Below are 27,069 nucleotides of genomic sequence, written 5' to 3' on the forward strand. Positions count from 1 at the left end.
CTGCCGCACTCGCAGACTGCTCCGACTCGGACTGAGCAGTAGTCCCACCTGGTGGAGAATGCAACTTGTAACAAAGACATTATACGTATTTTCCGGCCAAACCTCGTAATGGAGTTGAATCACAGATAGGCCCAGCAAAAATGCTGTCAAACAAGTAAGCTTTCAGCCAAAATGGCAATCATAGGAACACACACACACACACACACACACACACACACACACACACACACACACACACACACACACACACCACTGTATGGCTGCCAAAGCCACATTGTGGGAGGGACGAGGTGGGGGGAGTGTGGGGCAGCTAGGTGCCGTCGGGAGGTTAGACAGAGGATGGAAGAGAGGGAGGTAAAGCAAAAGGAGAGAAGTGAAAGCACTGTGTGTTTTGATGCAATAGAGTGCTGTGTAGTGCCGGAATGGACACCAGGAAGGGGACAGATGGGAAAAAGAATGATGACTGAGGTCAAGATGAGGAGGGTTACGGGAACATAGGATATATTACAGGGAGATTGCAATACAGAAAAACTTGTGTCAGTGGGGAGGGTCCACACAGCACAGCCTGTGAAGCTGTCACCGAAGTGAAGAACGTCCTGTGGGGCTTCTCCCACCGTGTACTGGCCCTGCCGGCCGGAGACCGTGGTCACGTACACCGTGTGAGCAAAAGCGTCTGGGCACACGGCTGAAAATGACTTACAAGTTCGTAGCGCCCTCAATCGGTAAAGCTGGAATTCCATACGGTGTTAACCCAGTCTCAGCCTTGACGACACTTTCCACTGTCACAGGTATAAATTCAATCAGGTGTGGGCAAGTTTCTTGGGGAATGGCAGCCCGTTCTTCAGAGTGCTGCACTGAGGAGAGGTACCTATGTCGATCGGTGAGGTCTGGCACGAATTTAGCGTTCCAAACCATCCCGAGGGTTTCCTACAGCACTCAGGTCGGGACTCTGTGCAGGCCAGTCTATTACAGGGATGTTATTGTCATGTTCCTTCTCTAGATTCTCGCACAGATGACAAAATGGTAGATATCGAAATAGATGACAGAGGGATAGAGAAACAATTAGAATCGTTCAAAAGAGGAAAGGCCGCTGGACCTGATGGGATACCAGTTCGATTTTACACAGCGTACGCGAAGGAACTTGCCCCCCTTCTTGCAGCGGTGTACCGTAGGTCTCTAGAAGAGCGTAGCGTTCCAAAGGATTGAAAGGGCACAGGTCATCCCCGTTTTCAAGAAGGGACGCCGAACAGATGTGCAGAATTATAGACCTTTATCTCTAACTTCGATCAGTTGCGGAATTTTGGAACACGTATTATGTTCGAGTATAATGACTTTTGTGGAGACTAGAAATCTACTGTGTAGGGATCAGAACGGGTTTCGAAAAAGACGATTGTGTGAAACCCAGCTCTCGCTATTCATCCACGAGACTCAGAGGGCCACAGACACGAGTTCACAGGTAGATGCCGTGTTTCTTGACTTCCGCAAGGTGTTTGATACAGTTCCCCACAGTCGTTTTAATGAACAAAGTAAGAGCATATGGACTATCAGACCAATTGTATGATTGGACTGAAGAGTTTCTAGATAACAGAACGCAGCACGTCATTCTCGATGGAGACAAGTCTTCCGAAGTAAGAGTGATTTCAGGTGTGCCGCAGGGGAGTGTCTCAGGACCACTGCTATTCACAATATACATAAATGACCTTGTGGATGACATCAGAAGTTCACTGAGGCTTTTTGCGGATGACGCTGTGGTATATTGAGAGGTTGTAACATTGGAAAATTGAACTGAAATGCAGGAGGATCTGCAGCAAATTGACCCATGGTGCAGGGAATGGCAATTGAATCTCAATGTAGACAAGTGTAATGTGCTGCGAATACATAGAAAGAAAGATCCCTTATCATTTACCTACAATATAGCAGGTCAGCAACTGCAAGCAGTTAATTCCATAAATTATCTGGGAGTACGCGTTAGGAGTGATTTAAAATGGAATGACCATATAAAATTAATCGTCGGTAAAGCAGATGCCAGACTAAGATTTATTGGAAGAATCCTAAGGAAATGCAATCCGAAAACAAAGGAAGTAGGTTACAGTACGCTTGTTCACCCACTGCTCGAATACTGCTCACCGGTGTGGGATCCGTGCCAGACAGGGTCGATAGAAGAGAGAGAGAAGATCCGACAGAGAGCAGCGCGCATCATTACAGGAACATTTAGTAATCGCGAAAGCACAGATGATAGATAAACTACAGTGGAAGACTCTGCAAGGGAGACGCTCAGTAGCTCGGTATGGGCTTTTTCTGAAGTTTCGAGAACATACCTTCACTGAGGAGTCAAGCAGTATATTGCTCCCTCCTACATATATCTCACGAAGAGACCGTGAGGATAAAATCAGAGAGATTAGAGCCCACACAGAGGCATACCGACAATCTTTCCTTCCACGAACAATACGAGACTGGAATAGAAGGGAGAACCAATAGAGGTACTCAAGGTACCCTCCGCCAAACACTGTCAGGTGGCTTGCGGAGTATGGATGTAGATGTAGAAGTAACTACTATGTCACAGGCCGTGCCTTACGAACAGGTGCTCAATCGTGCTGAAAGATGCAACCGCCATCGCCGAATTGCTCTTCGACAGTGGGAAGTAAGAAGGTGCTTAAGGGGAGACGGAAGGCAAGTGGGCTTCAAAAATTTGGTTTTTAGATTTTAGCATATTTGAAATGCCTGGTCTTCCCTGCATGAAACAGTTTTTATTTCATATATATACGACAATTTTTTGTGAGACGTGACTGTTTTCCTGACGCTCTGTGCAATCCGGCACTGAAATGCCACACCTTCCTTTTTGTGCCATGCAGAGATAATGCACAGCATTTAATTAAATGAAATTAAATTAAACCCATATTTATTTTGTAAAGATGCCTTGTTGAAGAAATGTCTTCACAGGAAATCCCAAAATTTAAATGAATGTGTGAATTCTGTCATTTGGAACCGGTTACTGAAAACTGTATTCGTTCAGCTTACAACCCTCAAAATTGGTGTTTATGATGGTTTAATTAGAAACTGAATGTTTTGGAATTATTGGTCATAAAATCTAGTGGAAATACTGCAAAATCCATGGTGCAAATAGATAAAGAGAATCCGCAAAACATATGGCTACCGTAAAATGCACAAAAGAAGCCAGACTGAAAAGAACAGGGATCAAGAGAAGAAAAGAAGACCAGTATGATACAGATGATGCTCAGTTTGGTGCAAGAAAATATTTATTAGTGGTAAGTAATTCTCATCAATAACTATACTAGAATTGCAATATTAAACTTTAAATGGATTTTTCCCAAAACTACATTTTTTACTTTCAGGTACCATTATTTGATAAACTAATGGGGTTAGAAACATGAAATTTGGTCAATTTGCACTGCAGATGGTAATAAGTTATTACAAGTAAATTGAGAACCACCAAACAATCAGAAACTGTTTTATAATAATTAATGTACAAAAAAGTTAAATTTTGCTAGTAAAAGAATAATTTTTTTTCCTTCGAAACCATACAAGGTATTATGTTCATTTTACTTGTAAATTGAAATATATAAACACACACACAGTAAAAATTTCATTGTTTTATCACTTATCGTTCTTTTGAAAACTCTACCTATTCAAAGGGTAAAATAGCATTGGCAGAATAGGGATAAAAACTGCCTTCCATCTCCCCTTAGAGCATTAATGTAGGTTTGTGCTGTGATATTGCCATGACAAACAACAAGGAGTGCAAGACCCCTCCATGAAAAAAAAACAACCACACCATACCATACCACACCACCTCCAAATTTTACTGTTGGCACTACACATGCTGCCAGATGATGTTCAATGGGCATTTGCTGTACCCGCACCCTGCCATCAGATTGCCTTCCGTGATTCGTTGCTCCACAAAACGTTCTTCCACTTTTTGGGGGTCCGGATATTTTTGATCACACACACACAGAGAGAGAGAGAGAGAGAGAGAGAGAGAGAGAGAGAGAGAGAGAGAGAGTGAGTGTGTGTACTTCTATGGGTCAGTTTGCAGAAAGCTTACTTGTTTGACAGTCTTTTTGCTGTGCCTATCCGCGAATCGGCATCTCTTCAATATGGTGAGTAGCAACTATTATTTTGATAATATACATATGTGTATAAAGGCATCAAAACAAGAAAACTGCATTAAATATGGCAAAATGCATTTAATTATGGCACAAATGTAAATATTAGGCTATGCCACACGTCAGTGTTACCGCAATCTATTTTGCATTCACCGAGTTCCGCAACTGACAACAAAATCATCACTTTTTAAACTAATGTAGACTGACTGCTACAGTTAAACCTGTCCTACTAACCAACTTTTTGGAGGATGTGGGGTCCACTATCATACTCTAGCCCAAATTTTTTATGCCGACCCTTTTCTATTCTATTCAATACTTCATCATTAGTTATATGATCTACCCATCTAATCTTCAGCATTCTTCTGTAGCACCACATTTCGAAAGCTTCTATTCTCTTCTTGTCCAAACTGGTTATCGTCCATGTTTCACTTCCATACAAATACTTTCAGAAACGACTTCCTGACAAACCTATACTCGATATTAGCAAATTTCTCTACTTCAGAAACACTTTCCTTGCCATTGCCAGTCTACATTTTATATCCTCCCTACTTCGACCATCATCAGTTATTTTGCTCCCCAAATAGCGAAACTCCTTTACTACTTTAAGTGTCTCATTTCCTAATCTAATTCCCTCAGCATCACCCGACTTAGTTCGACTACATTCCATTATCCTCGTTTTGCTTTTGTTGATGTTCATCTTATACCCTCCTTTCAAGACCCTGCCTATTCAATTCAACTGCTCTTCCAGGTCCTTTGCTGTCTCTGACAGAATTACAATGTCATCGGCGACCCTCAAAGATTTTATTTCTTCTCCATGGATTTTAATACCTACTCCAAATTTTTCTTTTGTTTCCTTTACTGCTTGCTCAATATACAGATTGAATAACATCGGCGATAGCTTACAACCCTGTCTCATTCCCTTCTCAACCACTGCTTCCCTTTCATGTCCCTCGACAAGTAACTGCCATCTGGTTTCTGTACAAATTGTAAATAGCCTTTCGCTCCCTGTATTTTACCCCTGCCACCTTCAGAATTTGAAAGAGAGTATTCCAGTCAACATTGTCAAAAGCTTTCTCTAAGTCTACAAATGCTAGAAATGTAGGTTTGCCTTTCCTTAATATTTCTTCTAAGATCAGTCGTAGGGTCAGTATTGCCTCATGTGTTCCAACATTTCTATGGAATCCAAACTGATCTTCCCCGAGGTTGGCTTCTACCCGTTTTTTCCTTCGTCTGTAAAGAAATCGCTTTAGTATTTTGCAGCTGTGACTTATTAAACTGATTGTTCAGTAATTTTCACATCTGTCAACACCTGCTTTCTTTGGGATTGCATCCATATCAAATACATAACTTTCATAGTCATGGGACTTATTGGTGTCAGTGAAGATGTTTCACTCAGAGTTGGCTTCATGGGAGTGGGAGGAGGCAGGGATCCAAAGACAGCGATGTATCAGCATATGGCAATGGCAATACGCAATGAAAACCTTTTAACTCCCATCTGTCTACGAAAACCTTGATTCCAGTAACCAGCAATCCATAATCAAAGAGAAATTTGAAACTACACAGATTTCTCTAACTGCTCAATAACTAAGCTTCTGCTACGTAGTTAAACATGTATCAACTTTATCTGTATCACTTTATACTATCAATGTAGGAAAAGATATATTGCTACCTACTATAATGTTATCACACTAAATTGTAGACAGGCACAATTAAAAGACACTTACACATGTGCTTTTGGGCATGACCTTAGTGGAAAAAAAAGAAACAGACACGCATCATTTCAACTTGGTGCAGAGATTAGCAACTTGCTCTAAATGTTGAGAAACTTAAAATTTTGCACTTCAGAAAATGAAAAAAATTTGACTATAATACCAATGAGTCATTGTTGGAATTGGCTAACTCATACAAATACCTGGGTGTACCACTCTGTAGGGACATGAAATGGAAGAACACATAGGTCCAGTTGTGGGTAAAGCAGGTGGGAGACTTCAGTTTATTGGTTGAATACTGGGGAAATGCAATCAGTCAACAAAAAGAGATTGCTTACAGACCACTCTTGCAGCCCATCCTAGAATAGTGCTTAAGTGTGTGGGACCCCATACCAGATAGGACTAACAGGGGATGAAATTTCATGGCAGATTAAAACTGTGTGCCGGACCAACACTCGAACTCGGGACCTTTGCCTTTCGCAGGCAAGTGCTCTACAAAAATTTTCATTCTGGAAACATCCCACAAGCTGTGTCAAAGCCCTGCCTCCAAAATATCCTTCCTTTCAGGAGTGCTAGTTCTGCAAGGTTCGCAGGAGAGCTTCTGTTAAGTTTGGAAGGCAGGAGATGAGGTACTGGCAGAAGTAAAGCTGTGAGGACGGGGCGTGAGACGTGCTTGGGTAGCTCAGTTGGTAGAGCACTTGCCCGCGAAAGGCAAAGGTCCCGAGTTCGAGTCTCGGTCGGGCACACAGTTTTAATCTGCCAGTAAGTTTCATATCAGCGCACACTCCGCTGCAGAGTGAAAATCTCATTCTGGCTAACAGGGGACACTGAACAGTTAAGGGAAAGGACAGCACAAATGGTCACAGGTTTATTTAATCTGTGAGAGTGAGTCACAGAGATACTGAAGGAACTGAAATGGCAGACTCTTTAAGAAAAACTATCCCAAGAAAGCCCCTTAAATAAGTTTCAAGAACCGGCATTACAGCTGCATCTACCTGGGTACTCTGCGGATCACATTTAAGTGCCTGGCAGAGGGCTCATCGAACCACCTTCACAACTCTCTACGATTCCAATCTCGTATAGTGTGCAGAAAGAACAAATAGCTATATATTTCCATATGAGCTCTGTTTTCCCTTATTTTATCGTGGTGATCTTTTCTCCCTATGTAAGTCGGGGTCAACAGAATTTTGCACATTCGGAGGAGAAAGCTGGTAACTGGAATTTCGTGAGAAGATTCCGTCACAACGAAAAACGCCTTTCTTTTAATGATGTCCAGCCCAAATCCTGTATCATTTCCATGACACACACTCCCATATTTCGCAATAATACAAAATGTGGCGCCCTTGTTTGAACTTTTTTGATGTACTCCGTCAGTCCTATCTGGTAAGAATCCCACAGCGCGCAGCAGTATTCTAAGAGGATGGAGAAGCGACGTGTAGGCAGTCTCCTTAGTAGATCTGTAGGCGTCCTGCCAATAATACGCAGTCTCTGGTTAGCCTTCCCCACAAAATTTCCTGTACGTTCCTTCCAAATTAAGTTGTTCGCAATTGTCACTCCTAGGTATTTAGTTGAATTTATGGCCTTTAGATTACACTGATTTATTGTGTAACCAAAGCTTAAATTCCTTGTGGATAACCTCACATTTTTCATTATTTAGGGTCAAACTGCCAATTTTCGCACTGTTCAGATCTCTCTTGTATATCTTTTTGCTATTTGTTTTGATCTTCTGAGGATTTTATTAGTCAATAAACGACAACGTCATCTGCAAACAACCTAAGACGGCTGCTCAGATTGCCTCCCAAACTGTTTATGTAGGTAAGGATTAAATGATTAATCTAAGGATGTACTACAACGTGCAACAATTGCTCACACAGGGATACTGAGGATAAGATTAGAACAACACTGCACGCACAGAGGCATTCGAACAATCATTCTTCCCACACTCGATATGGGAACGGAACAGGAAGAAAACCTAATAACTAATACAATGGTACGTACCCTCTGCCATGCACCTCATGACGGTTTGCACTGTTGAGCATAGATGCAGAGGCATTCTCACAAACAAGGATACCTCATGCATACATGAATAGCAACCCCAGTAGCTCTGAGCACTACGCAGCTATCACAGGGGAAGGTAACAGCATGTCATCTGGACTCAGGGCTGAGACACCCTAGCTTTATTTCTTCACATCAACTCCTCTCCCATATGCTTCACCTGGTCCTCCTCAATGCAGCACGCCACCATCTTTGACATTGACCACCTCCTCTGATGGCTCCTCCTGCACTGCACATTAGACCCACCAACCACCATCACCACCTGCGTTTCGACAGCTGCATTCCCTTTCACGCAAAAAAATCCCTCCCGTACAGCACGTCTACCCGGGGACAGCATACATGCAGTGACACGAATTGCCTTTGCCCAGTACGCTGAGGTCTCACCGATGCCTTCACAGATGGGCACTATCTCCCAGACCTAGTCTGCAAATACATCGCCCATGCTCCCTCACACCCCTAATCCTCCCACCACCCCTGAGAACCAGCCACAAAGGAGTGTCCTCCTCCTCACCCAATAACACCCCAGACTGGAACAACCGGACTGCATCCTCTGCCGGGACTCATTACCTACAGTCGTGCCCTGAAACGAGTGACATCTGACCCGAGATCCTTCCTAGCCTTCGTATAGTGGTGATCTGTCGCCCATCCGAACAATGTTGATAATGGCTGTGATGTGGGATCTGAGTGGGGTACTGACAAGTGGGGAGATGGGGGGGGGGGGGGGGGGGGGGGGGAGGTGCCCCAGGGTTCTGTGCAGGGGCTGCTCCTGTTCCTTATTTATATAAATGATATGCCCTCTAGTATTATGGGTAACTCTAAAATATTTCTGTTTGCTGATGACACTAGCTTGGGCGTAAAAGATGTTGTGTGCAACATTGACTGTTTCAAGTAGTGCAGTACATGACCTCAGTTCATGGCTTGTAGAAAATAAATTAACGTTAAATCACAGTAAGACTCAGTTTTTACAGTTTCTAACACACACAATTCAACAAAACCTGACGTTTTAATTTCACGGAAAGGCAAATGACTAGTGAAACTGAACAGTTCATATTTCTAAGCTGTCGTGGAAAGCCCACATTCAGGATCTTGTTCAAAGACTTAATACTGCCATTTTTACTATTCGAACGATATAAGAAGTGAGTGATACTTCGACACGTAAATTAGTCTACTTCGCTTATTTTCATTCACCTATGTAGTACGGTATTGTATTTTGGGGTAACTCTTGCCATTCTACAAGGATATTTTTGGCTCAGAAACGGGCAATTCGGCAATAAGTGGTCCGATATCACGAACCTCTTGTTGACCTCTGTTCACGAGTATGGGTATTTTGACACTGGCCTCTCAATATGTATATTCCTTATTGTTGCTTCTTGTTACCAATATTACTTTATTCCCAAGAAAAAGCAGCTTTCATTCGGTTAATACTCGGCAGAAATCAAACCTCCATTTGGATCGGACTTCCTTAACTCCTGTGCGAAAAGGTGTGCAGTATACTGCTGCATCCATTTGCAATAAGCTGACACTCGAATTAAAAAATCTTAGCAGTAATCCACGCACTTTCAAATCGAAACTGAAGAGTTTCCTCATGGGTCACTCCTATCCTGTCGAGGAGTTTCTTGAAAAATTAAGCTGATTCCTATTGTATTGCTGATAGCATTTACTTAAACTTATGGATTGACTTTTTCGGTTTCAGAAACATTTTATTTTTATCTGTTATTACTTTTATGTTGTAATTTCATGTACTGATATGTTCCAAGACCTTGGAGGTTTGCTCCTCAATTAAATAAATAAATAAATAAATAAATAAATAAATATCCACCTGCAAGACCCAGGTATGAGAGCTGCCCAATCGACCGACCCTGACTCCCTATTCGTGTCCTGCCACACATTTATCCTGCCCCACCAGGGACCGGGCCACCTGTGAAAGGAGCTGTGCCATTTACCAGCTCTGCTGCAACCACTGCACAGTGTTTTATATTGCTACGACTACCGACAAGCTGTCCACCGGGACGAACGGCCACCGCCAAACTGTGGCCGAGAGCAGAGTAGACCTCCCTGTGGCACACCATGCAGCTGAACTTAACACACTTTATTTCATTGGCTGCTTCACTACCCGAGCCATCTGGCCCCTCCCCCCCATCACGAGCTTTTCTCAACTGCTTATTTATCCATTTCTCCAGCCCTAAACAATCATGATCGTATCGATGTTGTCAATGTAAGTATATTCAATAGCTAGGCAAATTTATAATTATCACAATCTGAATTCATGAACAATGTAACATAAAGATACATCGTTAAACCACTTAACACAGTTGATAATCTTTACAAATAACTATATATTTACATCATTCCAAGTAATCCTTGAAAGTATAAAAACACTTTTACAAGAAATATTTTTTAGCGAATCCCTATTTTGCTCATGTCTTTGATCCCTTGTAGGCAACAGCCTTGCCACAGCGGATACACCCGCCAGATCACCGAAGTTAAGCGCTGTTGGGCGTGGCCGGCACTCTGACGGGTGACCACCCGGGCCGCCATGCGCTGTTGCCATTTTTCGGGGTGCACTCAGCCTCGTGATGCCGCTCGAGGAGCTACTCGACCGAATAGTAGCGGCTCCGGTCAAAGAAAAGTATCATAACAGCTGGGAGAGCGGTGTGCTGACCACACGCCCCTCCTACCTGCATCCTCAGCTGAGGACGACACGGCGGTCGGACGGTCCCGGTGGGCCACTTGTGGCCTACAGACGGAGTGCTTTGATCCCTTGTGGAAGTTTGTTGTACAATTTAATTCCATTATATAATATGCTATTTTGAGTTTTTGATTTGTTTTTCCTGTAGAGGTGTAACTGTTGTCTGTGTCTGGTTTCATGTGCACGTATGGAACTGTTTATTGGGAACTGGTCAAGGTGTTTATGTATATTACTGATTTCAAAATGTATTCACACAGAATTTTCAATATACCCAAATATTTGAATAACTCTGTGGAAATGCCGTGTGGCTAGGGCCTCCCATCGGGTAGACCGTTCGCCTGGTGCGAGTCTTTCGAGTTGACGCCACTTCGGCGACTTGCGAGTCGGTGGGGATGAAATGATTACGAAAGACACACGACATCCAGTCATCACGAGGCAGAGAAAATCCCTGGCCCCACCGGGAATCGAACTCGGGACCCCGTGCGCGGGAAGCGAGAATGCTACTGCAAGACCACGAGCTGCGGACTGAATAACTCTGGGCAATGGGATCTACTGCTACTTTTCGTTATGATTCGTTCAGACCATTCTTGCAACTTAAATATTGTTAGTCTTTCTGCTCTGTTGATCCCCAGAAGAATATGCCATAACTAATTACAGAGTTGACATATGCAAAATATGCAGTTATAGTACACGAGTTACTACAAACCGAGTTTATTATCGTAAGTGCAGAGCATGCTGAAGCTATTCACTTTCCAAGTTCCGCAGTGTGCTGGGTCCAATTTAGTCGAGAGTCGACATGCGTGCCAAAAAATTTTGTTGACGGTACACATTCTAAGTGCTCCTCATTAACTTTTAGCTCGGTACTGTTTGGTTTTCTGTTTAGGTGGAAACTAATACTGTTGTTTTCACATTTAGGGTTAATTTATTAGCCTCTATCCACTGGAATAGATGGTTAAGTGTTTCCTCAGCTTTTCCACTGAGTACACTTGGCAACTCAGCTTCAATTAAGATGGTATTGTCATCAGGAAACAGTACCGATTTACCACATTTGACACTTTGTAGAAAATCGTTATTGTATATTAGAAAGAGGATTGGGCCCAGCACACTTCCTTGGGGGACTCATTATTGTATTTTGGGTTTGAAAGGTATGATTGGAGTGAGTGGTGATCACCTGTTGGACCCTGTTTCGTAGGTATGAACGAAACCACAAGTTAGTTACTCCTCTTACTTCCAGTGCATTTAGTTTGTTTAGGAAAATTGTGTGGTCTACTGTGTCAAATGCTTTGGTCAAATCAAGGAAGATCACTGTTTTGAGGACTCCTTTGTCTAGTGCTTTGAGGACAACATTTGAGAAATGAGCTACAGCTGAATTTGTGCTTTCACCAGCCCGGAAACCAAATTGCTCTTTACTCAGGAGATTGAACCCCACGAGCCTGTTATTCATTATTGTCTATGACGTTTGAAAAGGACGACAGTAACAAGATTGGTCTATAATTTTCAATGATTTCTGGGTCACCTCTCTCATACTGAGCAGGCAGGAGTTACCCTCACAACACATTCTCTGCTCCTGTAAGTATCCCGGCCTCAACCTACGGTAACGTACTGTCCCCACCCCCTCTGTCCTATCATCTCCTCCCCATTCTCGTTTGCTGCCCACTGCCAACGAACCCACCTAGCTTTCCCCTCTCTCCTCCTTTTCCGCTCTGTTTTCCTCACCACCTCGCCTCACGGCCTCCGGACGTGGTCCCTGCGTACTCCACCAGACAGCGTTTCTCTCTCTCCCCCACCTGTACACTGCTATCCCCCTCCCCCTTTCCCACCTCCTCCAGGTTGCTGCTACCATACCACTTTATAGTCGCACTGTGGCCTGAGCTGCCAGAGTCGGTGGCCACGTGAGGGTAAGGTGTGCTCGCTTTTAAGAATGACCTGTGCGTATCTCCGTTTATCTCTTCCGATGGAGGCCACGGCCGAAAGCTCGAGTTCGAGTTTCTTAAGGGGAGTCTGAACACCCTATCCCGACAGTGTTAAATTTAGTGACTTGGCTTCCCTATATTTCAGGAACCACTGTAGCCATTGGCATGAAACTTTTACAGGACATTAAAACGTGTGCTCTGGCTCTACTGAACTACAACAATCGCATTCCAGCCAGTGCTTTCAGAAATACAATTTTTTAATTACGCAGTTAAAAATTTGTGTACTGTTTTTGTATGTTACCCCAAATAATTTTAATTATACGTAACATTATGTCCTTTTAGTTCAGTAGATTCAGGATGCATATGCTACTACTCCCTGAAAATTTGGATCCTCTACTCGACGTGCTTTCTGAGATTTATGGAAAAATGCGACAGAAAACGTAAAGTTTCAGGAATGGTCTACAAGGTTTCAAAAGGCTGTAACTCAATATATGCTTAACTTTTTATTTTTAATCACTCCGAAGCACCCTGCACCGTACTGAAAATCATCCTTTTGATCTTTTTCCAAGTTTTTTTCTTCTTTTCTTCCTTCTGGACTCATTAGTGGCCAACTGTGCTGCATCTCTGCTTTATCAATGTGAACCTTGTCCATCCATTCAAGTTCTCTGATGCAGTCTGCTCCAGGATTAATTCTCATATGCTGTAGCACTTTCACCCCACAAATGCTGCCATCATTAAAAGCAACAACAGCGTCACTGACCCCCCACTTTCTTCATTTCAATAAAAACATTTTTTGGTTGGCAAGCCCATATAAGATTATTGAACGACTCGTTGGGATTTTGAGTCTGACCAGTAACTCAGGATTTACCAGGTCTCTGTAAAAAGGTTTTATGATATCCATGACTGCTGCTGGGATGGAATATTTATGGTTGTATGAATTTGTGTACTGGGCATTGTGGAAATTGCACCATGAATGGGGTCCACGAGGGCAAAAGTGGCATACTGCCGGCTTCATTTTCAACAAATCCTCAGTATTAATTGTAATGGCCATCCCATAATACTGCTGTAGTTCATCAATCATTTTGTCTGTCAGCCTGCCTGTTATGGTTTTACCATCTGAAAATTTCTTGTCTCGCAAACTTTGTTTCAACTTTCTCCACTTGGTGCCCATCCTCTTCTGGACATGACCTTTGTAACAGCAATCCATAGCCTTCCATATAAAAAAAATTACCGATTTTGTTACATCTTGAAAAATACACGTAAACATTTTAACTAGTGTACATTATATTCAGAAAATAAAATACTTCCCACGTGAATTTATAAGTGATACATAAATCATTTTATTCAGAAAATTGCAAATTTTATAAAGAGATAAAAATCTGAAAATGGGGGAACAATTTTTTTTTTCATTATACCTCCCGTTAAATGTGCCTGTCTGCAACTTAGTGTGTTATCTTTATGGTAAGGAGCAATCCATCTCTTCCGAGACTGTTTATATTCCTACCTGGAGTTTCCTCCATTGTTTGATTTCACTTAATATTCACATCATCTGTAAAATTTAAAGAAACAGAATTATGAGGTTCTTGTTGCCTACCACTGATGTATCTATAGCACCTGAAGGACCATCTATCAAGATTGGTAATTTTATCGCTTGCTGCCTGGAAAAATTGTGGCAGTAACACAATACCCCTAGCAAACCTTCACCGAGGGTTTTGGAGAGAGAAGAAATGACAGTTGTGTAGTGGAACCAGGCTTATTGTCAAAATACCAATCCCAAACGTCATCAAAGCCATTTGATTTCAAAAGACTGGAGCTCCCTATTCATCTTGCAGTGGTAATGACCATCGAATCCCAAGTCAGTCGTTTTAGGTACGTGTAGGCTTTTCGAACAGTGAATTATATGTCGCACGCTCAAAAGTGTCTGTCAAAAAAAAATTGTTATTGCGAAAGACAAAGACAAAAATGCTCTGTGTTCAAAAGTATACGAATAAGCTTCAAATTTAATTACTGCACAAAGAATCCTCGTCTTTCATTATTTTGCACACGCAAATGTGTGTGTGCTTCACATGTGCGTACATACTTCAAAAGAAAAAGAGCCATCGCAACGCATGCTGGGCACAGCTCATGTTGAATAAAATCTGCTGCCAGCCACATTCAAAGGTGGGTTATTTAGATCACAGCCATTTTCAGTCTTACGCCTATCTTTAAGTAATCATACCTTATATGTTATAAATTCTGTTTTCAAATGTAGTACACATTTTGAATGTGTGAGTTCATGTCTCATCTGCAGGTAACAACATTTTAAGTGGCATTAATGTGTGGAAATCGGAATATGACGGTGCAAGTGAATACTTTGGTGAGAAATGCTCAATTGTGATACAGATATTCTATCTAACAGTGAACAGTCAACTCTAATCGAACGTCAAAACATGAAACTGAATGTACAGTCATTTGAAGATCAGCATACGTACAAAACTGGTCCTGATTTAAATAAACCACCTCAAACAGTGATGACAGATTGTGTGTGTTCCCTTTACTTATTTGCTGAAACTGCCCAAAGAACATTTATTTTCTTACCAGGTAGCGCACTATTGCTGTTTACAGAAGCCACTTGACACCAATATTCTCCTGATCCCCAGTCAGTAGAACATAAGGACTGATGCTTCGTGATTTGCTACTTTTGCCACGGGGTTCATTAGCGTGGTAGCATTGCATACATGTGGTATCGGTTGTGACTGTGCTTTCAGCAGAATATTTTTCAGTGAGTTAACGATTTTGGTTTTGTTATGTCGACGTTATTGTAGTTTTGTTCTGTTCATCATGTGTGAATTTTTGTAAAACACTTTGTTTATGTCTTTGGTAGGTGTGGAAATGACTGACAAGGTGAACAGTTTTCGGTTGTCGTCGATGATGGGAGACAGTGAGTTGCCTCTAATAAAACTTCTTCAGCTATTCGGCCTGTTGGCTGAAGTCGTGAAGTGTTCAGTGTCTCGTGAAGAGATCAGGCTTACTAAAGTTCTGTTGTCTCGGATAAGGGACAGCTGTATGTGGAGACGTCTTAAGGATAACAGGACAAGAGAATTGGTCGATTCTAATTTTGATTTTCTAGTTTTTTAGGATTAAGTGTGGTGGTGGTGGTGAAAGTTTTGAGACTTATGTGGTATCAGTAGTTGCTGTTGACCTATATTGGTCAAGGGAAGTGTTCGATTCCAGTGTTTTTGGTTGATTTTGGAAGGTTGTGGTTGTTTTATTTTATTGTTTTTGTCATCCGGTTTAGCGGCGTGTGTTTATTTTTAGTTTGCCCCCACCCAAAAACCCCGAAGTTCCCTCACTTGTCCTGTTAGTTTCATTATATTTTTGGAGGAATATGTATTCGATGGTTTTTTTATCTATTTTTGTGTTTGTTGTCATGTTTATGTAATGACGTCATGATCGCGATATGGGAGTTGTCGTGAATGGTCATTTCTGCCATATTGGTGACGTCATTGGTGAAAGCAGATGGGTGGAATCTGCCATTTCCGTTAACCAACCCTTGGCACACAAAGTTGTTTGGCTGTGGCAGCCATAAAGTTGCCTGCCTGGACAGGTTCTATAGCCTTTGCCCTTTATTTGGGCCTGTAATGTCTATTGGTTCTCATTCCCGGAAGAAGGTGCTCCGGTTACTGACCACACCAGACACTGGAACCCAAATCCACATGCATAATATTCCAATAGGAATTCTTAATGTAATTAATTTTGGTCACCTATGTTTTGAACTCAAACCATAAATAAGACCCTGGAGCCAGTCACTGTTAGGTGGTATGAAAGACTGGACCATGACAATTACCAGTCTTCTATACCTTACCTTAAAATTAACAGATGGGAATGATGATATTTTTAAAGAGTTTCTTTACTTCCAAAAATATCAAGGGTCAGTCCAGTATAGCACTATTGTGTAACAAATTTAGCTTATCATGTTACACATTGTCAATTCAAGGGCAGCCTTAGCTTAACATTCGTGGATTACTGAAGAACAGGATACACCTTGTCAGCTTCGACCAATGACATAGGTCAGCACCAGATGATAGGTGACAAACATTTGAAAGTATGAATGAATGTTCAGAAAAAAGTAATGTAGCACAGAACACATCATACATGCACATCATGTGGACCCATAAATGTGAAAAAAATCTTGTGTAAAGAAACAAAATTAGAAAGCATGACTCATCAAAATCTATAGAATAGATGAAATTAACAGGACTGACATGAGAATTAGAGGGTTCTGGGTGGGCACAACCTAAAAGCAGAACCACAAAAATTACCACAAAAGAAAATAGAAACCAAGTTATCAGGAAACATACTATGCCACATGAAAAATATGACATTATGGAATACTTATAGATAAGCTCAAGTACTGTTGGTATGAATGGTACAGTGCTCAAATGGTTTAAATCATACCTAACTAAGAGTGCAGAAAGTTGAAATAAGCAGTTCACATAATATGCAAAAAAACTGGTGATTTCTCAAACAGGGGAACAATCAAGAATGAGGTGCTGCAAGGTTCAGTCTTGGGTACTCTTCTGTTCTTAATATACATTAATGACTTGCCACTCTATATTCACGAAGATGCAAAGCTGGAACTTTTTGCCGATGATAAACTATAGTTATCATACCCTACAGACAAGAATTAACTGGTGAAATTGTAAATGATGTTTCTCAGAAAATCATTAAGTGGTTCTCTGCAAATGGGCTCTCATTAAACTTTGAGAAAACACAATACATACAGTTCCACACAGTAAATGGAATGACACCATTAATAACTACAGACTTCGATCAGAAATCGGTAGCTAAGGCAGAATATTCAAAATTTCTAGGTGTATGCATTGATGAGGGGTTGAACTGGAAAAAACACACGGGAGATCTGCTGAAACGTTTGAATTCAACTACTTATGCTATTAGAGTATTGAAAATTTTGGCGATATACATCTTAGTAAATTAGCTTACCACACCTATTTTCATTCTCTGCTTTCGTATGGCGTCATATTCTGGGGTAACTCATCATTGAGTAAAAGAATGTTCATTGCACAAAAGCGTGTAATCAGAATAATTGCTGGAGCTCATCCAAGATCATCCTGCAGACACTTATTTAAAAAGCTAGGGATCTTCACTGTAGCCTCATAATATATATATTCACTTATGAAATTTGTTATTAACAATCCGAACGAATTCAAAAGTAACAGCAGTGTACATGGCTACAACACTAGGAGAAAGCATGATCTTCACTACTCAAGGTTAAATCTAACTTTGGCTCAGAAGGGGGTAAATTATGCTGCTACAAAAGTCTGGTCACTTACCTAATAGCATCAGAAGTCTGACAGCTAGCCATATAGCATGTAAAAGGAAATAAGAATTTCTTAATGGTAACTCCTACTCATTAGATGAATTTTGGATATAGTAAGTGGGTTATTTCCCCAACAGCCACAAAAAATAAATAAATAAAAAGATTAAGTGTCATGTAATATTTTGTGAAATGTAATATCTTGTATAGACACCTTTTATTAACCTGATACGTTCCACGCCATTACAAAGTGTCGTATTCATGATCTATGCAACAAGTACCAATCTAATCTAATCCAAGCTGAACACTGATATCCTGCTGTTCAACTGAGGAAGAAAATACCAGTGTTAGCCATGAAGGAAACAGCAAGCAAGCAACCAAACACTGGTGTTACCAACAGCCAAAAGAAGAACATACCCAACACTGGTATCGTGTACTTCAGTTCATCTACAAATTAAGTATGGTGTAGAAAACTATAACTCTTCCATTGGTATCCTGTAGGTCAGCTGACATTACCTATTGTGGAGGAAACCACAAACACAGTATCTCATTTCCGGTCACATGTATATTAACTGATGGGCAGAAAATGACACCTAACGCTGGTATCCTATACAGGTCAACTGAAAAATATGATATTAGTGTTACCCCCAGCAAAAAGAATGACAAACCTGATATAAGTGTCTTATTCATTACGACACTGCGGTAAAGTAAATGGTACACAAATTCCTTAAAACAACAAACGAAACACACACATTCTTTCTTCCTTTCTTTAAAGGGTACATTCATTCAAATTCAGAACTTGACACTTCGTTTCCCAAGCTACCCTATTTACTATTGAATTGAACTGAATTTTATCTGATCCTGTAAAATTACACTGTGTACAGTAAATGTACATGTAATACAGGACATGTCAAAGTAGTAACATTCATTATCACTTATTTTTCTACCCCTTTAGCTTTTTTTACATGATTGATAATGAATAACAAACTGTTTTGCAATGAGAGAGTCTACGTTTCTTTGGAAAGTTGTCAAGTACACTACGTTGCACGTTTTCAGGCAGACTTCTTAGTAGTCTGATACCAGAGTACTGGGGTCCTTTTTCTAGCATTGCCAGTCGGTGGGGTATGCTCCGTACTTCATTCTTCATTCTTGTATTGTGGGTGTGTACACTAGTTTTTGTAATCCAGTGATGTGCATTATTGTTTTGTATATATACAACAATGAAAAAGTTGAGATACCTAAATTCTTGAAACAGTTCCTGCACGTTTCAGAGGTCTTTCTTCTTAAAATGGTCCTAATTGCTTTTTTGTTTTTGTAATGTGAACACTTGTTTTGTCTCTTGTTAGTTTTCCCACACAGTCACTCCATACGGTAAGTATGGTTTGGAAAGTCCATGATACACTGTACAGAAGAATCTTGTCTTAATACTGGGATGGCTGCAGCATTAAGAATATGACAGAGCTCAGTTTCTTACAGACATTATTAATATGTTTTTTTCCCATTTCAGTTCATTATCCACAAGAATACCTAAGAATGTAATAGATTCTAGTTCTTCCAGCCTTGTTCCATCAACCTCTAAATCCACGTCTACAGCCTGCTTGTTTTTAAACACTGCATACATAGTCTTTAGATTTATAAGAAGTTCACTTTCCAACAGCCATTGAGCTGTGACATTTGCAGATATGTATGCTCTTCTCTATGACTCAAAAATAAAATATCATCTATGAGTTAAATATGACATCACTGGTCAAAGCTAATAAGTTTTGCACCATTCTTCAGTTGACATAACATTTGGCTTTGCAAAAATATTGAAAACTGTTCTCAGAACACAAACAATCACTTCATAGAACAAAGCTGTGTTGAGGACCTGCTAACCTACAATTTTTCCACATAGTAAGGCATTAGACTTTCACATCCATGCCACAGAGAATGGTCCTACTTTCTGTACTACTAACCAAAACTGAGGAATGTAAATGGCTGTTTCTTCTACCTTAACACTTTACCATATCTAAGCCCAACATATCCCTCATTAAAGACGGATGGTGAGCCACCTCCCCCCCCCCCCCCCTTCTTCTTCTTCTTCTTCAGGGTAGCAAATGGAAAGCTGTAGTTCACAAAATGGAAACCAAGTGTCGCTACAGTTGAGATGTCAGTTGATAATGTGTAGTGTGACTACATTATGAAGTCTTGTGTGTAATGTGAACGTGGACTGGTAGTGAGATATGACTCAACAGTGAAGCACGAGCCTTTTACTTCTTTGCAAACAAACCCCTGCACGCTAGGGGTGAACCAAATGAGGTCTTGCTGTTTTAAGTGGACTGACCCTGTATTTGAGTGGGTGGAGGTTCCCATCCCCATCTGACCATCCAGGTTTAGGTTTGTGTCATTTCCCTAAATTACCTCCAAGTCAATTTCAGGATGTTTCCTACTATGAGGCTAAGGCCAGTCACCTGCCCCATCCTTGTGAAACTAGACCAGTAAGAATGTAACTGCCTCTCTAATCTACATGGTGTTGTTATTAAATTGTGCTGCTGTACGTGTACAACACCCTTGCAACAATAATACACCAATAAATAAAACAAAGAATGTTCACCATAATCTACATCTACATTGATACTCCGCAAGCCACCCAACGGTGTGTGGCGGAGGGCACTTTACGTGCCACTGTCATTACCTCCCTTTCCTGTTCCAGTCGCGTATGGTTCGCGGGAAGAACGACTGTCTGAAAGCCTCCGTGCGCGCTCTAATCTCTCTAATTTTACATTCGTGATCTCCTCGGGAGGTATAAGTAGGGGGAAGCAATATATTCGATACCTCATCCAGAAACGCACCCTCTCGAAACCTGGCGAGCAAGCTACACCGCGATGCAGAGCGCCTCTCTTGCAGAGTCTGCCACTTGAGTTTATTAAACATCTCCGTAACGCTATCACGGTTACCAAATAACCCAGTGACGAATCGCGCCGCTCTTCTTTGGATCTTCTCTATCTCCTCCGTCAACCCGACCTGGTACGGATCCCACACTGATGAGCAATACTCAAGTATAGGTCGAACGAGTGTTTTGTAAGCCACCTCCTTTGTTGATGGACTACATTTTCTAAGCACTCTCCCAATGAATCTCAACCTGGTACCCGCCTTACCAACAATTAGTTTTATATGATCATTCCACTTCAAATCGTTCCGTACGCATACTCCCAGATATTTTACAGAAGTAACTGCTACCAGTGTTTGTTCCGCTATCATATAATCATACAATAAAGGATCCTTCTTTCTATGTATTCGCAATACATTACATTTGTCTATGTTAAGGGTCAGTTGCCACTCCCTGCACCAAGTGCCTATCCGCTGCAGATCTTCCTGTATTTCGCTACAATTTTCTAATGCAGCAACTTCTCTGTATACTACAGCATCATCCGCGAAAAGCCGCATGGAACTTCCTACACTATCTACTAAGTCATTTATATATATTGTGAAAAGCAATGGTCCCATAACACTCCCCTGTGGCACGCCAGAGGTTACTTTAACGTCTGTAGACGTCTCTCCATTGATAACAACATGCTGTGTTCTGTTTGCTAAAAACTCTTCAATCCAGCCACACAGCTGGTCTGATATTCCGTAGGCTCTTACTTTGTTTATCAGGCGACAGTGCGGAACTGTATCGAACGCCTTCCGGAAGTCAAGAAAAATAGCATCTACCTGGGAGCCTGTATCTAATATTTTCTGGGTCTCATGAACAAATAAAGCGAGTTGGGTCTCACACGATCGCTGTTTCCGGAATCCATGTTGATTGCCACATAGTAGATTCTGGGTTTCCAGAAATGACATGATACGCGAGCAAAAAACATGTTCTAAAATTCTACAAGAGATCGACGTAAGAGATATAGGTCTATAGTTTTGCGCATCTGCCCGACGACCCTTCTTGAAGACTGGGACTATCTGTGCTCTTTTCCAATCATTTGGAACCCTCCGTTCCTCTAGAGACTTGCGGTACACGGCTGTTAGAAGGGGGGCAAGTTCTTTCGCGTACTCTGTGTAGAATCGAATTGGTATCCCGTCAGGTCCAGTGGACTTTCCTCTATTGAGTGATTCCAGTTGCTTTTCTATTCCTTGGACACTTATTTCGATGTCAGCCATTTTTTCGATTGTGCGAGGATTTAGAGAAGGAACTGCAGTGCGGTCTTCCTCTGTGAAACAGCTTTGGAAAAAGGTGTTTAGTATTTCAGCTTTACGCGTGTCATCCTCTGTTTCAATGCCATCATCATCCCGTAGTGTCTGGATATGCTGTTTCGAGCCACTTACTGATTTAACGTAAGACCAGAACTTCCTAGGATTTTCTGTCAAGTCGGTACATAGAATTTTACTTTCGAATTCAATGAACGCTTCACGCATAGCCCTCCTTACGCTAACTTTGACATCGTTTAGCTTCTGTTTGTCTGAGAGGTTTTGGCTGCGTTTAAACTTGGAGTGGAGCTCTCTTTGCTTTCGCAGTAGTTTCCTAACTTTGTTGTTGTACCACGGTGGGTTTTTCCCGTCCCTCACAGTTTTACTCGGCACGTACCTGTCCAAAACGCATTTTACGATTGCCTTGAACTTTTTCCATAAACACTCAACATTGTCAGTGTCGGAACAGAAATTTTCGTTTTGATCTGTTAGGTAGTCTGAAATCTGCCTTCTATTACTCTTGCTAAACAGATAAACCTTCCTCCCTTTTTTTATATTCCTATTAACTTCCATATTCAGGGATGCTGCAACGGCCTTATGATCACTGATTCCCTGTTCTGTACATACAGATTCGAAAAGTTCGGGTCTGTTTGTTATCAGTAGGTCCAATATGTTATCTCCACGAGTCGGTTCTCTGTTTAATTGCTCGAGGTAATTTTCGGATAGTGCACTCAGTATAATATCACTCGATGCTCTGTCCCTACCACCCGTCCTAAACATCTGAGTGTCCCAGTATATATCTGGTAAATTGAAATCTCCACCTAAGACTATAACATGCTGAGAAAATTTATGTGAAATGTATTCCAAATTTTCTCTCAGTTGTTCTGCCACTAATGCTGCTGAGTCGGGAGGTCGGTAAAAGGAGCCAATTATTAACCTAGTTCGGTTGTTTAGTGTAACCTCCACCCATAATAATTCACAGGAACTATCCACTTCTACTTCACTACAGGATAAACTACTACTAACAGCGATGAACACTCCACCACCGGTTGCATGCAATCTATCCTTTCTAAACACCGTCTGTACCTTTGTAAAAATTTCGGCAGAATTTATCTCTGGCTTAAGCCAGCTTTCTGTACCTATAACGATTTCAGCTTCGGTGCTTTCTATCAGCGCTTGAAGTTCCGGTACTTTACCAACGCAGCTTCGACAGTTGACAATTACAATACCGATTGCTGCTTGGTCCCCGCATGTCCTGACTTTGCCCCGCACCCGTTGAGGCTGTTGCCCTTTCTGTACTTGCCCAAGGCCATCTAACCTAAAAAACCGCCCAGCCCACGCCACACAACCCCTGCTACCCGTGTAGCCGCTTGTTGCGTGTAGTGGACTCCTGACCTATCCAGCGGAACCCGAAACCCCACCACCCTATGGCGCAAGTCGAGGAATCTGCAGCCCACATGGTCGCAGAACCGTCTCAGCCTCTGATTCAGACCCTCCACTCGGCTCTGTACCAAAGGTCCGCAGTCAGTCCTGTCGACGATGCTGCAGATGGTGAGCTCTGCTTTCATCCCGCTAGCGAGACTGGCAGTCTTCACCAAATCAGATAGCCGCCGGAAGCCAGAGAGGATTTCCTCCGATCCATAGCGACACACATCATTGGTGCCGACATGAGCGACCACCTGCAGATGGGTGCACCCTGTACCCTTCATGGCATCCGGAAGGACCCTTTCCACATCTGGAATGACTCCCCCCGGTATGCACACGGAGTGCACATTGGTTTTCTTCCCCTCTCTTGCTGCCATTTCCCTAAGGGGCCCCATTACGCGCCTGACGTTGGAGCTCCCAACTACCAGTAAGCCCACCCTCTGCGACTGCCCGGATCTTGCAGACTGAGGGGCAACCTCTGGAACAGGACAAGCAGCCATGTCAGGCCGAAGATCAGTATCAGCCTGAGACAGAGCCTGAAACCGGTTCGTCAGACAAACTGGAGAGGCTTTCCGTTCAGCCCTCCGGAATGTCTTTCGCCCCCTGCCACACCTTGAAACGACCTCCCACTCTACCACAGGTGAGGGATCAGCCTCAATGCGGGCAGTATCCCGGGCAACCACAGTCGTAGTCCGATCAGGGGATGCGTGGGACGAGCTGGCCGTCCCCGACAAACCCCCATCCCGACCCCCACAGTGATGCCCATTGGCAACAGCCTCAAGCTGTGTGACCGAAGCCAACACTGCCTGAAGCTGGGAGCTACTTTTTCCACAGTGGACCATTTCACATTACACTCGAGGCAGGTGGATTTGTAGAGGAAATAAGAGAGAATTAGGCACACGCAAGCTTAGTTAACAACCACTTATCAGAATGAGAAATGTACTAGAGCACAAACTGCATCAGCTTTTTTAGGGACAGCAAAGAGAGAAGCCCATCAATTACAGTGCATACAGAGGTGTTGAAACAGGCATTCTTCCCACAATCACAACTGGAATAGGAAGAAGGCCTGAGAACCGATAAGGTAGGAGGTACCCTCTGCCATGCACCTGTGTATACTAGTGACAGAAAGAGCTCCACCTTACCGGCAAGTGTCAATGCTGAGACAATACACCGTTTCAAAGAATGTCTTCTAGCAACGACAATTAGCCATGGCATTGAAATATTTCCAAATGACCAGAAACCTGAGGTTTTCATGACAGTTGTCACTTTTCTCTAGCAACTGAAAGTGACTGGAAACAGGAAAATGTGTATGAACTTTGCATAAATAAGAAACATCCTTGTTAATTTCTCATCTAATTTTAAGAAACTTTCAGATTTGCTCATAGTACCGGTACATAGGCACTAGTCACTTTCTAATTTACTCGACTAAGTTTTGATGTCATACGTGTCAATAGCATTCAAATATTACGTCAGCTTACTGTTAATACTGTATACAGACAATTTCTATGTTTCTCATGCTTTTGTTCCATATATCTCGTCCATTCTGCATTCCTGATGGAAGTCATTTTCGATGGGACGTAGGTAACACGATGAAAAAAATAATGAATGAAAAGGGCCGCGTTCTCACCTTATAAACAGGTGCGAAATCAACCAGTGGGTCTTCCTTCCCGGCAACACGAGTAAGCGACAAACGGGCTAATAATTAACGTTCATCAATGTTCACTTCCTGGTATCAAGTCGTGTTCACAGGGCCTGTTGACATAAGAAGAGGCACTAGAATCTTCATTGCCACATACAGCAAGTAAACTGAACATTTTAACACAAATTGGTGTGTGTTATGACAAATCATTCACGATTCTCACCAATTCATGTAACTGCCGTAACTATAAATAGCCAGTAGACATGTATCACAATTTTGTTTTGAATTTTATCGAGCACAACCGACCACACACGTTTGCAAGACGTAATTTATCGTCAAGCCGGTCACAACAGTAGACAGGCGTCTAAAGCTAGCGAAATGAGGGATGCTCAACTACCGGACCAACCGATAGATGGCTCTACCAGCTGATTACTATCGTCTGTATTGCCCGCCATATTTGAATTTGCCAAGAAGTTTCTCTCGGTCTGTACGGTGTATAAGGAATTAAGGATTATCGAAATGGTGATTTCTTGTTCCGCTTTCAATTGTGCGAAGCGATGGAGTAAGGAAAGTGACTTATCATTTCACAGGTGATAAGACTGCCGAAACAATACGACAACAATACAGACTTAGTGCGTTTGCTAATTCGATGTTTTTGAACAGGTTTCCTCTAAAGCACCCAGAGCTGCTAAAGAAGTGGATTACTTCCGTGAAGCGGGAAGATTTTAAACCTACGTCTTGCAGTTTTCTTTGCGGAAACCTTTTCCCACAAGATGATTACGTAGTGAGCCCTGGAACGTGGAAGAAACGTCTCAGATCCGAAGCAGTGCCATCAATTTTTGACTTTCCGACATATTTGATGCCACCAAATAAGCAGCCACGACGATATTTTAGGATTTTGAGTGACAACGATGCTTCTCCATTTGATGGTGGTGGTTAGTGTTTAACGTCCCGTCGACAACGAGGTCATTAGAGACGGAGCGCAAGCTCGGGGTAGGGAAGGATTGGGAAGGAAATCGGCCGTGCCCTTTCAAAGGAACCATCCCGGCATTTGCCTGAAACGATTTAGGGAAATCACGGAAAACCTAAATCAGGATGGCCGGAGACGGGATTGAACCGTCGACCTCCCGAATGCGAGTCCAGTGTGCTAACCACTGCGCCACCTCGCTCGGTGCTTCTCCATTTGAGGTAGCTAATTAATTTCCTTGCTATGTGTGTGGTTTTGACTTTTGTGAATTTATTTCGTACGGACACAAATAGGCTACATAGGTCTAAGCAATGTTGTAATACAGTTCCATATTTTTGTTTTTAGCGTTCTGTCCTGGAATCCGTGCTTGATTTGCCCTCTGCAGAAGCAACTGATTGCGTGGAGAATGTTGTCAATGAGAATTCTTCCGTGGAAAGCATGTCCCATTTATCCAATGCAGAAGCTACGAATTGTGTCGAAATCGTTAGTATAAGGATGTTTTCACACCCCCAAAGTTTTCTTATAATATTTTTTCATCAAGCCTTGAGTTATTTCAATCATATATAACGAAATTATTTCTTTATTTCAGAGTGCAGTTGGTACTCAAGTAATTGATTGTGGTATACAGCCGAAAGTAGAAATGGAAGACAAGCGACCGAAACTTGCAATTTTTTCTCAGACATTGTGCACGAATTAAAACGTAAACTGAAGTGTGTCCGTGAAAAACTTCGAAGAAGAGAGAAGAAAGTGTTTTCCATGGATGACATCATAAGTTCATTGAAGGAGAAGGGGCATCTTCCTGAATAGTTACATAACTTCCTCAATCATCAGAAAGGAACACAAGTGGAATTAGTGTGCAATTTAGTGGACAACTCTCTCTCGTCAAAGGGTAATAGATACACAACAAATGTGAAAATGTTTGCGATGACTGTGTACTTTTATTCACCAGCAGCATATGAATACCTGCAAAAATTAATGCCTCTGACCCATAAATCATTGATTCCCAAAAGGGGGGCAAGTGTCGACTGTGAAACTGGCTTCTTAAAAGATGTTTTTAAGTACATTGATTCGAA

The 27,069-nt window shown here is 42.0% G+C and overlaps 1 long non-coding RNA gene across 1 annotated transcript in view; it reads right to left on the minus strand.

Annotated features, from left to right (window-relative positions):
- The window catches only part of LOC124720236, a 47,331-nt gene extending 21,923 nt beyond the window's left edge, over positions 1 to 25,408 (minus strand). The window contains exons 1-2 of the long non-coding RNA XR_007006092.1: positions 25,253 to 25,408; positions 25,018 to 25,142 (exon numbers count right to left, since the gene is read on the minus strand). This is a non-coding gene — a long non-coding RNA (uncharacterized LOC124720236). The remainder of the gene's footprint in view (positions 1 to 25,017; positions 25,143 to 25,252) is intronic.
- Positions 25,409 to 27,069: the final 1,661 nt, after the last annotated feature.

This window comes from Schistocerca piceifrons, chromosome 11 (genome assembly GCF_021461385.2).
Source record: "Schistocerca piceifrons isolate TAMUIC-IGC-003096 chromosome 11, iqSchPice1.1, whole genome shotgun sequence".
Taxonomy (NCBI): domain Eukaryota; kingdom Metazoa; phylum Arthropoda; class Insecta; order Orthoptera; family Acrididae; genus Schistocerca; species Schistocerca piceifrons.